Below are 12782 nucleotides of genomic sequence, written 5' to 3' on the forward strand. Positions count from 1 at the left end.
CAGCAGGGAGGCCAAGCCTGCTCTATGTCAAAAGGACACAATCACAACTCATCCACCTATGTACCAACACACACACACACACACACACACACACACACACACACACACACACACACACACACACACACACACACACACACACAGCAGTCTGGTTATTTTATTGCTGCTTCCCAGGTTTCTCACATCTAAGGAGGAAGGGGCTAAAGCTCAAAGGTGAAAGGTCATCTTTACAAGGACTGCTCTCCTTTTCCATGTAGTTCCTAATAAAGCTTTAATCAAGCCAATTAAGGTTCATTAACTGGTCTTTTGGGGGCTGGGACTGTTTAACCCAGTACACAGCTGACCCTATTTGGAATCTATAGGAAAGCACCAGAGTCGGGGGTTGATGGACTGAGTAGGAGAGAACAAATCTGTCGTTTTTCTGACCCAGGTGAGTGTTTCTTACATAACACTCCAAAGCAAGATTGTGTTAAACATACATGCATATGTGGACGTGCAACAGCTGCAATAAAGCAAATACAGCAAACATGAATGGGTGTATTTTTTTTTTATTGTTATAGAAAATCACTGTTTCCGTTTCAGTTCAATTCAATTTTATTTATACAGCGCCAAATCACAACAACAGTCGCCTCAAGGTGCTTTATATTGTAAGGTAGATCCTACAATAATACATACAGAGAAAAAAATAACAATCATATGACCCCCTATGAACAAGCACTTTGGCGACAGTGGGAAGGAAAAACTCCCTTTTAACAGGAAGAAACCTCCAGCAGAACCAGGCGCAGGAAGGGGCGGGGCCATCTGCTGCAACCGGTTGGGTTGAGAGAAGGAAGACAGGATAAAGACATGCTGTGGAAGAGAGACAGAGATTAACTGTGTGATTCCATGCAGGGAGGTCTATTAACACATAGTGAGTGAGAAAGGTGACTGGAAAGGAAAAACTCAGTGCATCATGGGAATCCCTGGCAGCCTACGTCTATTGCAGCATAACTAAGGGAGGATTCAGGGTCACCTGGTCCAGCCCTAACTATATGCTTTAGCAAAAAGGAAAGTTTGAAGCCTAAAGTAGAGATAGTGTCTGTCTCCCAAATCCAAACTGTCTGTCTGTGTGTCCTGGTGTGTGTGTGTTCGCTGTCCGTTTTATGTGTGTGTCAACCTCACTTCTGAAATCTGACGTCCTCAGTGCAAATCCCGGGCCGCCGCAGACCTGCGGTCCACAGAATGGCCTCTTTGTATCAGTATGGGACCGACTGGCCACTTCTGCACTCTTGGCTCCCCCTCAAGCCCTGGCTGACCTCCAGATCCCAGAACCAGGGCAGGCCTTGCATCTCTGTAGTCCACCCCAGACAAAGAGGCCTCTACACAGGGCTGACTCTTCTCTCAACTCCCTCCCCCCCAGTATTCCCTCCCCTTCATCACAAACTGGGTTACAACAGTCAGGTTAGCCATTAATGTTGACATCAATACCTTCCATTGATCCAAATGAAATTTTCCCCCAACTAATGCATGATTTCCTATTGAATTATGTCATTTGCTTGTAAGCTCATGAGAGAATACGGCTCTTAATGATTTATTCGAGACACGTTGCTGCGTGTTCGCGCTTTGCTTTTCTTGGAAATACACTTTTCTTAAACACATTTTTGAAAAGAAACCCATAATCTTCAAATTTAAAGGAGACTTTTGAATGTTTCCAGCAACTGGAAACTACATTTTCATTTAAATTAGCTCCAGAATGTGTTTGTGAATTTAATGCAGATACATGCTACACAGATTTAGAAAGCTGCACAGGTGCACGTTAGTATCATGTCATTTTTGGAACTATATTTAATAAGCAGTGAGGCTTGCCATGCTGACCACAGAGAGCTGGACACCTGGGGACAGAGGGGACAGCTCAGGGTCCTCTTCTTGCACTGAGGCATCAGATGTTCCAATCACTGTAAACATCCTTATTAACTGAGCTATTTAACAGAGGTACTGTGTTATGGGTCAGGGAGTAAGTGTGTGTACTACTAGTGCCTGCTGTTTTGTTCAAATTCAAAAAAATTTACAAAAGTGTTGTACAAGAGTCAGATTACAGTGTTTTGGAATATGTTTTAAGGATTTCCTAGAATTTTTTCAAATTTTCTCAGAACCCCAGAGAAGCATCCAAAACTATTTTTTTCTCTCCAAAAATAACTTTGCATCAGTGAGAAAAACAACTGTTTGTATGTGAGGTCCAGTTGGTGCAGCACAATCTGTTAAGGGTTTACATTTAGCCATCATAACCCTACCCAGTCTCCCAGGTGAAATAATTGTACTCTTATATTAAGTTTAGCTTTGATCCATTATCAGTGATGCAACTGTATTTCTTTATTCCATGCAAATTCAGACCAAACTACAACCTTTGTTTCAAATTTTGCATTTTGCCACATTTGCACATCTGGACTGAAGCACAGCTGGTTCAGTACAAGTTGGTTGGAGTGCTTGCTGTAGCACGCACTTGCATTTACAGGGTGGATTTCCCCTCTTCGAGTGCATGTCGAGCCCCCCTTCCCCCTGCCAGACGAAATCAGCCTGCTGGTGGTTTTACCGCAAATTGTTCCACCTCAATTATCCGAATCCCAACCAGTAATTACTGCACCATTCACTTTTTCGTTTGCACGGATTCACCTCTCAGGTGTGGAAGCCTTGTTTCCCGCATGGGCACCATCCTTGGCTTCATTAGGCCGCAGCGCTCTCCACCAGGCTTTTGGCTTCAGTTTTCGGCACACGTATATTTTACACAAACTGACAAAAAAGCTTATAGATACATTCAGATTACATGAACCTGAGGATCCTGATGACGTGCCTTTGAGAGAAAGGAAGTGCTATAACCACGTCTCTGTGCAAAGGTTTTGCAACAGTGAGTGGCAGACGCATTAAATCTACCCGCAGTTGGCAGGACACTGTGCTTCCTAACACTGATCCTTAGGAATGTTGAGGAATTCAGGGACACATATAGAGATAGATAGCAGAGGAAAGCTCAGGAAAGTCTCCTGGGGAAATCATTTTATTACACCCTCTTCTTTTTCCAACAGAAAATTTTGATCCCTCTTTAACCCCTTAGTGTGGCTTTCTCTGTGCAGGCAACACATGCTGTGTGTGTGTGTGTGTGTGTGTGTGTGTGTGTGTGTGTGTGTGTGTGTGTGTGTGTGTGTGTGTGTGTGTGTGTGTGTGTGTGAGGGGGTGAGGGGTTTCCCCACAACTGCATAGCAGTTATCTATACATGTGGTTTGTATATGCTGTTGTAGTATATCAAATCATACATTAAATCATAAGTGCAGACACATGCAGGCTTTCTCACAAGTTTTCTGAAGGCACATGTGCACAGGCCTCCGGCTCATGCACGGGGAGTGTGAAGGCATGGAAAATTCCCCCCTCACAATGGCAATTCTGCACCTTTTCTGTTGTTGTCAGGCCCATCAGACACGGCTGTCTATGGATATGGGCAGGGCTGGGGTTGGTTATGCTGCATTGTATAGAGGATAGGGGCATAAGCTACGCCCGCACATCCATTCTCCGTTTCACCGAACAGGTTCTCTCATCTGTCACATCATCCCTTTCAACAAGGAGGCCTCCCCTGTCTCCTAAGATCCCTTTTCAGGGACAAAAACAGCTCTAAAAGGAGCTGTGGAGGGTGTGTGTGTGTGTGTGTGTGACAGAGAGAAATGGATTTAAGTTAAACACAAACCAAATCACTACCACCCACTTCCGGTCCTGAAACAAACACTGGCCTCACTGTGAGAGAACGAGTGAGCCTTACTGGCTCTGCTAAAAATAGGACATCTGGTTGGCATTTATTACTTAATAACCACAGTTACATATGCACCAGCACACATGCAAGGACGAATCAAAACATCCAGGGCGATACTACTAACAGAGTTTACTGTAAAGCCTTCAGTGTGTCCACTGATAAGATTCTTTTAAGACTTGTCATTTACACATGCGTAAATGACAAATACAATAACGACGCACCAGATATCTAAAAATACAGTTTTATTGAAGTGTGTGCACGATTTCCCAGCTCCTACCAACCCACACTCACACAAAGAGGAAAAAGAGACAGAGCCCAGTTGGTTTCACTTATTAACCCAAATGAAGTGGGATTGTGTTACCAGAAATGGTAAGAACAGCAGGCTTTGCTTAGAGTTTGGCACATACAGCAAGGACGCTGGAGAAAAATGGCTCGAAACAGACCTTGACTCAGTCAATGAGCTAACCAGAGAGCAGTGTGTCACAACTCATACACTCCATTTCATCAGAATCCATACGGCCGTACAGGGTAATTGACAAAAAAAGTGGCATTCAACTGTGTGTGTTTAGGTTGGTTTATTTTTCCAAGAAAGAGAAGAGATCATACCTGACAGTAACAGGGTGAAAACCAGTTTAAGTCATAATGTGTCAGACTTTTGTGTCACTGATTGAACCAGCTGACAAAGCTTAGGTTAGAAGGCTGATAACTGACACTCCAGGTGAGTGTGTTAACGCAGCTGCTCTGTAGATGCAAAAATAAATAAACAAAATGCAGGATTAGACCCTGAAATTGCCACTCTTTCCATGCAGCGAGAAGGCTCTGGGTTCAAATGTCAAATGTCAGCAGGGGTCTTTCTGAGGAGTTTTGTGCTCTCTCACAATCCCATGAGACACTTGTTAGGATACGCCTAAAAACACAATGGTGTAGACTTGAGAATGTGGTTTTCCATCTGTTGTGAAAGACTGATGGCCTGTTCAGGTGGACCTCGCCTCTCTCCCTGTGATAGCTGAGATAGACTTCAGCCATGTGAACCTATGAGCAGAACAAGCTTTCGTTCACAGAAATGATTCACAGATGATCTGAAATTCCCCCGTTTACAATGTCGGAGATTTGATGATCACGTCCGGTGATTGTGTTGTTATCATATGTTAACCTCTGCTTGCAGTCAGAGTAACTAGCATACCTGTTCTTTAACTTCTGCTTTCTTCATCTTCTCCTGTTAGACTCAGGGCAGACTGGACACCATGCAAACTGCTACTGCAAGAAAAACTCAGTTTAGAAGGCAGTTACCATTAGCACATTAGCACATTTCATTAGCACAGGGGTTTACACTGGGTATAAACCTGCACAGGTAACCAGTCTGTCACAGATAATCATTCGTACTCAACTTTAAGCAACACAAATGTTTGTCTGGACTATTTCTGCAGTTACTGACTTAAAGGCACATGAATGCTCTGGAAATGTGGGTTTTATAGCAGGACTGATGACGATTCCATCGTGAAGTCACACTTATTATGTTTCAGCAACCGTAACAATAGCATATCTGATTATACACAGTAATTAAAACGTGATTGAGATATTTTATGTTAGTATACATTTCTAGGTCAGCACGAATAAATCACTCAAACATGAAATGTTTGATGAAACGATGAAACGATGAAATGAAACTAAGAGTTTACCTCCTCAAGCCCTCCACATGTGGAAGGTAAGACCACAGTCCTCGTCACCTGGCCGGTGTAATAAACACGTCCTATAAGCTAAGGCAAAGATAAAAGATGATCATTTTTAAAACGCTACATTATTTTGTAATCTTGACATTTAACAAGGTAATTAAGGTGGATTAACTAGATTTCTACATTTCTTACTTTAGAAATTTGTTTATTTTTAGAAGGAAATTTCTTGAATTTAAATGTAATTCAAAGAAATGAGTGTTAAAAATTAATATGAAGGCCTAGATTTGTTTTGAACATCACACCCATCTTCCCAACAAAATGCTGTAACTGCAGCTCACTCGAACATCAGCTAACTTATTTTGTCCCACGAGACTAATATCAAAGCTAAAGAGTCAAAATTGATCCAGAGACCAACATAAATCCCTTTGAAGGCTCATCAGGATGGACATCAGGCGTAAAAATCAACCACACTGGAAGCAGCTAAAAGTAGCTAGAGCCAAAGAGCAAAAACAGTTATTTGCATCTTGTGTCTTGACTTAAAGCTCGCATTTTAATGTTTTATATTTTATTGTCTTTCAAAATTGCTGTAACAGTTGCATTTCAAAACAGAAATACAAATACATTTTTATCTTTTCTTTGTTTAGGGAAGCTCATTTTGTCCAGAAAATGTTAACATTCTGCTAATGCATGACGATTGGCTACTTAAGGATTTACAACATGATACAGTCTCATAAAGTTTTCCAATGGTAATGACACGTTAGAGGTGTAGTCAAACACTACAGAAACTTGTAGACCATCAAGTGGTTCTTAATACAACTGAAACCTAATAATGGGGCTATGTCTGTTGTATTAATCCCTTCTACCAAAAACACAATGAAAACTGCAAATAGAAAAATGTTTTCATTCATTCATTCAATGGAGCCCCAGTTCTTGATCTTATTAAAAGTCCTTCTTATACATTTGCAAATAAAGTTACCAGTATTGACTTTGTTTTGATTCTCCATATGTTTCCTAGCTCCCAATGCACAACATGATCTTATTAGCTAACTCACCATCCAATAAAGGATAATTCCTGTTTATTTCAAAACAGGCATATTTCCCTTTATTATGGCTGTTTTGGCCTTAAGGATGCAGTTAACGGTGCCACCCGATTTTGTAAGTCACATTTCCAAAGTAGCTAGTTGTTTCTAAATGCTTTATTCATGGATTCCTGAATGGTGTAACCCAGTCCAGGTGTTCCTTTCTGCCGTTTCCTGTAACTTCCACCGAACAGGGAAAGCTGATTAAACTGACTAGCACAGCCAAGTGCACCATAGCGCTTAATGGCTTTTCGATGAGAGAACTGAAACAAATCAGCGGTTGTGGTGGGTGAGAGTTATGGGATTGCTGGAAATGACGCTATAGAAGTCATTGTGTTTGTCTTACACGCACTCTTATGTTCAAGAACAAGCTCTCCGAGGCGTACTTCTGCTCATAATTTTTATTTATGTCTTTCCCTTGAGTGTGCTTTCTACAGTCCTTGCATGCATAATTATACTCCTGCATGACCCTTCATGTCTTTCTTTTTAATGGCTTCTATGCAGATGTGTGTATGTTCCAAGTCAAACGAGGGTTCAGGGGTGGGTGTGGCTGCCCCCACCTTTTCTCTGGGTCACCTGCTTTACTGGGTAACATTCCCTCATATTCCCTCGTTTGGAGACCATTAGAGAGGAAATGGGGCTGCCATCTATCTGACCTTCCTCCCCCCTCTCCTCCCCGATCTTTCCCCAAACTCCCCCCAAGCTTTCAGAATTCCCATCATCGCCCAGCGTCCACCCTCCTTCCCTCTGTGTTTTCACAGTGTTAACAATCAAGCCGTGGCCCTGAGTGTTCCGGGGGCCTAATTGGGTTGACTGTTGGCGTTGATTGTGATGGATGGAGGGGGGCTGGAGCCAGAGCCCAGTGTGGACGCTCCTTTCATCTGCCTGCTCCAGCCTGTTGTGCAAGAAGAGCATGGAGAAGTACTGCTGAGTGCGCAGTAGCGACAGACTATAGGCCTGTGACGTTTGGACTGTGCTGGGGACAAGTATCTATTCTTCAGCTGATCCCCACTCATTGGGCAAAATCCTTATAATTTGTCTGAATTTCAAAAGTCAGCAGATACTTTCGGCCAAGTTTTTAAGGTAAAAACTTGCACTTCTTCTACATTTTAAGGTGCAGTACCGGTTAAAAAAAAAGAAAGAAATTATTTTTTCTCTTAAAATTTAAGGTTTCACTTGCTGACAAGTTTAATGCTGCATATGTCCTTTATATCGGCTCTACAATGGTGCCGAGATCAGCAGCACTGGTGCCCTACCAAAGCAAAGCAAGGTCGGTCTAATGCTAAAGCTAGCCATAAGTCAAGATAATATCTTCTATTTGTCTGTTTAATAGGAGGCCACATGAACACTCGATGATGGATGAGTGTACCTAAAGGGGGAAACTGTGCAAGTGTATACAGCCTCTCAAGCCAACAGTGGCACCAGTACCAGTACTGGCACCCGCTACAATACGGTACTTTTCATATGAATCCACTTGTTCAGCTCCATATCCTGAGAATGTTCCAAACACTCAATGCTAAACTGAAGTTTGGAACTCTAAGTTCGCTCGTCGTATGGTTGACTGACTAAAGGAAAAACCAACATTGTAGTTTTTTCACGTCCATGGAGCTCTGCTAGCGAGATGACAACCATTCTTCCAAAATACATGATTAGAGCTCTTTCCTACTGCTCTTTTTAGGGCCATTTCCACTCCTGTTAACATCTGGCCTTGTAATCCTCCCTCCAGACTCCAGTCTTGTGACAGAGCTTGTCAGAGGCTTTGAATCATCATATGTTAATCATCCCTTGACTGTCGATACACTACCTGTATTGTACTGTACTGTCAGTTTGCGTCAGACCCAAGTACACGTTGGCTTCTTAACCTCCTCATCTCTGCTCAGTAACTCTGGCGCATCTTTTTGGCAGCACATCCAGAAAATTTCATTTTAAGTCCATCTTAATATTCGTCAGGGTGCGTCATCGCCGACGGCGTCACAGATACACTGCTGAAAACAGACCCACTGATTTGATCTGACCTTGCGCTTCTAGATCAAGAGATGAAAGGGGCCCAGCATACTGCCATCTTTATTATATGTATATGTTTTTGTTTTGTCGAGGCTGTGGTTAGGTAATGAAGACTTTTGAAATGAGGCCAGCATTACCTGTGTTTGTACAGCACTTAGAGCCATTGGTGGCTTACAGACCATTTGCTTATCTTTGGGGTGAGTAATGGGAGTTTGTATGTGTCTGTGGTTAAAGCCTGGTTCTGGCTGAAGTCATCAATCAACACTACCATGGGGCTGATTGACTCACGTGACCTCTGGGGGTGGTTGGGTGGGTAGACTTATTAAGAGAAAGAGAGTGCATGTTAGAGAGAGAGAGAGGGAGAGAGGTGTGTTTTTAGATTGAGCCTGTGTACGGATCTGGGTTAAAGAGGCTACGTCAGAGTCATTCTCATTTGTTTAGTCAAAGTTGTGGTCAAACTCTCTGCTATGTGATCAGATCAGCCATGGTTTGCATAATGCAACTGCTGACAACAGCAACATTGTGCAGTGTGTTTACAAGAACACGTAAACAGAGCAGACAGCAGGGCCTCTACGTACACCTGGATCTGGTGATACTGCTTGCTACATTTTCCACATGCTTTCAATAGGCCTGCAGCTTCTCATCTGTCTGTCTTTAACGTGGAAGCACAAGGCTGGAGTCTGCCGAGCAGATTTTTATACGTTTTTCCATACTGATGTAGAAATTGTGGTCTTTCATCTTCCATCTTAAAATATCCCCTCCAGACATGAAGATGTGACGGTGGTTAAAAATATTCTGCTTTGAATAATAATTTGTATCTGACAAAGATTAAAAGGTTCAATTACCTGGTTAGAAATAACCTAGCTTTCCCATGCCACTGACGGTCCATTCTCTGTGTCTGAAGTTTGCGTCTCACTCCCTGTAAATTGCTTGTTAGACCAGGGTTTACTTACAAATGACTTGTGATGTCCTAAATCATGCCAAACAAAACTTTTAGGAAACAGCGTTTTGACACTGGGAAGAATAAGGCTAAGTATATGGAGCACAAATAATGGCTGAGTTTCCGGTTCCATGCATCCGCCATGCTACATGAACCTCTCGTCTTTTAAATGTACTTTATTTCTTTGTCTATTATTTACTGAATACACATGGTCCACACCTAAACTATCCAGTTGTTAGCGTACGCCTCTACATTTTTTCATCACTATGCATGGTTAGTGTGTCTTTAATGTGACACCAGAGACTTTAATCCATAAAAAAATAACCATTTCAAACATTCTCTTGGCCGAAATTCTGCCTGATTTTGCTGTTTAGTTTAATTCAGTTCAGCTTAACTTATATAGCACAATAACAGTCAGCTCAACAATCAGACAACCCTATGACCAAACACTTGGTGACAGCGGGAACGAAGAACTCCCTTTTAACAAGACTACCCTCCAGCAGAACCGGGCTCAGGGAGGGGCAGCCATCTGTCTGTTTGTGATGTCTTCTTCCTGCTACATGGTAGCATTTGTTTCAGCTAATTAGCAACCCTCAACATGTACAGATGAATTCCCTTTGCTAATGTGTTTATAATAACCTAATAATAATGCTTGCCCAACTTCTCTACGCCTTTAAATCAAACATATTTAAGTCTGAACATAGTCTATCACCTTTAAATGCCAACTAACTGGACAAGTTTGTGCTAGTGTCTAACATTTACCTTTGCTAAATTGTTGCTATAAAATTGATCGCATTAAATATTCGCCTGCTAAATATTTGATATATTAATAATGTAAATGTGTTAACAATACAGCCTTGCAGTCCTACTTGCTTGGCTGTAGAGTATTTGCAGGAATTCTGACAAAAGAATTATAAAGTGTTTGCACTGGTGGGGCTATGTTGTTTCTGTTGCTAGTTAGATAATCAAATCCAAGCAACTTGGTGTAACAAATTAATGCATTTGAAAGCCAAAAAAAAATACACCAAAATACCTATTTTGCTTTTTTTTAAGTATTATTCATACCTGAATTGCATCATAGTTTATACAGCAGCAATAAACATTCCCCACAGTCATGTCTAATGTTTTAAGTAACAAATCAAAAACACATGCTCTGTATTTAAGTTTCATTTAGATTACATAAAAAAGTATCCTTCCAAGTCATCTTTGATTCATGAGCTTTTTTCTCTAGATGGGTTATGTAATGAAATATACACTAACGGTTTTTACTCCCATGACTGGAGCTGGCTGTGTTCTGTAAAATGACCTGCACTCATAACAATGGGTTAGACACTGGATGACACTGCACAGGTGAGTATTACCAGTTATTGTCTCTTTTTGCTACATGATAAATGTGGTGTCTAAGCCCTCAGCTGTGTCATTACCACAAGGACAAAGTGGTATTCATTTTTTCTTGATTATTTGAAATGTTAACACAAGTTCTCTGAAGTTATAGAGTAGCATCATTATAATACACTAAAAGGTGACCTATACAAAAATGGTGATAAATGGAAAATGAACACCTTGGTTGTTTAGTTTATTCTGTTGCTTTACCACATTAAGACCACTGGCTATCTCTGGCTCTCTTCCACAGCATGTCTTTATCCTGTCTTCCTTCTCTCACCCCAACCGGTCGTGACAGATGGCTCCGCCCCTCACTGAGCCTGGTTCTGCCAGAGGTTTCTTCCTGTTCAAAGGGAGTTTTTCCTTCCCACTGTCACCAAAGTGCTTGCTCATAGGGCCTCATATTATTGTAGGGTCTACCTTACAATATGAAGTGCCTGTTGTTGAGATTTGGTGCTGTATAAATAAAACTGAATAGAATTGAAATGGAATTGGTTACAGCGATGGGAAAAAATTAACCTCAAACCAGTCTGGTCAGCCCTGGAAGCTTTTTTGTTGTTTTTATGACTGACAGTCATATGCAAAAGAAAGCTTTAACAGGCAGTCATGTGAAAACTCTTTTCCATAAAAATAGTAGGGTAATAGGGTAAGTAGCAGCCTGGTGCTGTGAATCACTTGCACTTGATTAACTGATTATCAGTAAGTGTGAGCACCTCTACAATGTTCAGAGAATCTGCAAAAAACCCAAGAGCTCAAATGTCAAAGTTCATGACAGTATGTCTGAACAAGCCACAACATTTTTGGAACAGTTTCTTTTGGATAATGCACAGCTCCACATTTGGCAAAAAACCAAACACAGCACACCAGCACAAACACCTCATACCAACTGCCAAGCACGGTGGTGGAGGGGTAATGATTTGGGCTTGTTCTGTAGTCACAGGGCCTGGGCAACTTGCAATCAATAAATCAGCTGTGGAGGAGTTTCGCTTTATATGAAAGTAATCTAGGCCATCCGTCTGAGAACTAAAGCTTGGTTCAATTTGGGTATTGCAACAGGACAATGATGCCAGGCACCGCAGCAAATCTACAAAAGACTAACTGAAAAAGAAAAGAGTCAATGTGTCACAAGGCCAGACCAGGACTAAAATCCTCCATAACGATGAGAGAGACTGATAAAGTCTCAGAAAATGAATATTTCAAGTTATTGCTGTTAAAGGTGATTCTACAAGCTACAAAATCATGGGGTAACTGTTTTCACAAGACGGCACAGAATTCTGTGAAAACTCTGATTCACATGAACTTAATTCCACACCAAAGAGCCCCCAATATTGTCATCCTGACTCCGGCCATGGTAAAGGTTGCTGAACCACCTTTAACTGTCCATTTCAGAGCTGAAAACCAAGTAATAGATATATAGTAATTAATACCATGATATAGTAATAGACCAATAACTGTAGAAAAAATATTTACTTCCTGTTTGAACGCTGGCAGTGGACCTGTCGCTGTTGAGGTCACAAAATATGGAGTTGCATTTGTGGAATGGGCACGATTAAAAGTTTAGACAGTAAACAAAATCTAGACTCCCATATTAGTCAGATGTTTTGTTCACCCATACAGATGTCCAATCAGCATCTCACAAAGGGAGGAGGTCGTAAGGTGACATAGATACATCTTGTTACCTTACTTCCTTTTTCATTCTCATTATAACTAATAAGCCCAGTTGAAATGTGTCTAACCTTTATCCAGGACACTGGAGTTTAAACATTTTATGAGGCCAATTATGATTTTCAGTTTATCTTGCTATTTGGTTAGGTTTGGCACAATAAATACTTGGTTGGGAAAGAAAATAATGATCTTGGTTAAAACACACCCTTTTCTAGCATACCGGTATGCTCCATTATTTTTTAGGTGACCAGGGTGACAAACTCTAA

At 41.4% G+C, this 12782-nt stretch overlaps 1 long non-coding RNA gene across 2 annotated transcripts in view; it reads right to left on the reverse strand.

The window, feature by feature from the left end:
• Window positions 1–538: 538 nt before the first annotated feature.
• Window positions 539–12782, reverse strand: part of LOC111501729 (uncharacterized) — a 28222-nt gene continuing 15978 nt past the window's right edge. For both annotated transcript variants that reach the window (XR_013101425.1, XR_013101424.1), the window contains 3 exons: window positions 5452–5529; window positions 4956–5029; window positions 539–849 (listed from right to left, as the gene is read on the reverse strand). This is a non-coding gene — a long non-coding RNA (uncharacterized LOC111501729). The remainder of the gene's footprint in view (window positions 850–4955; window positions 5030–5451; window positions 5530–12782) is intronic.

This window comes from Maylandia zebra, linkage group LG13 (genome assembly GCF_041146795.1).
Source record: "Maylandia zebra isolate NMK-2024a linkage group LG13, Mzebra_GT3a, whole genome shotgun sequence".
Classification (NCBI taxonomy): domain Eukaryota; kingdom Metazoa; phylum Chordata; class Actinopteri; order Cichliformes; family Cichlidae; genus Maylandia; species Maylandia zebra.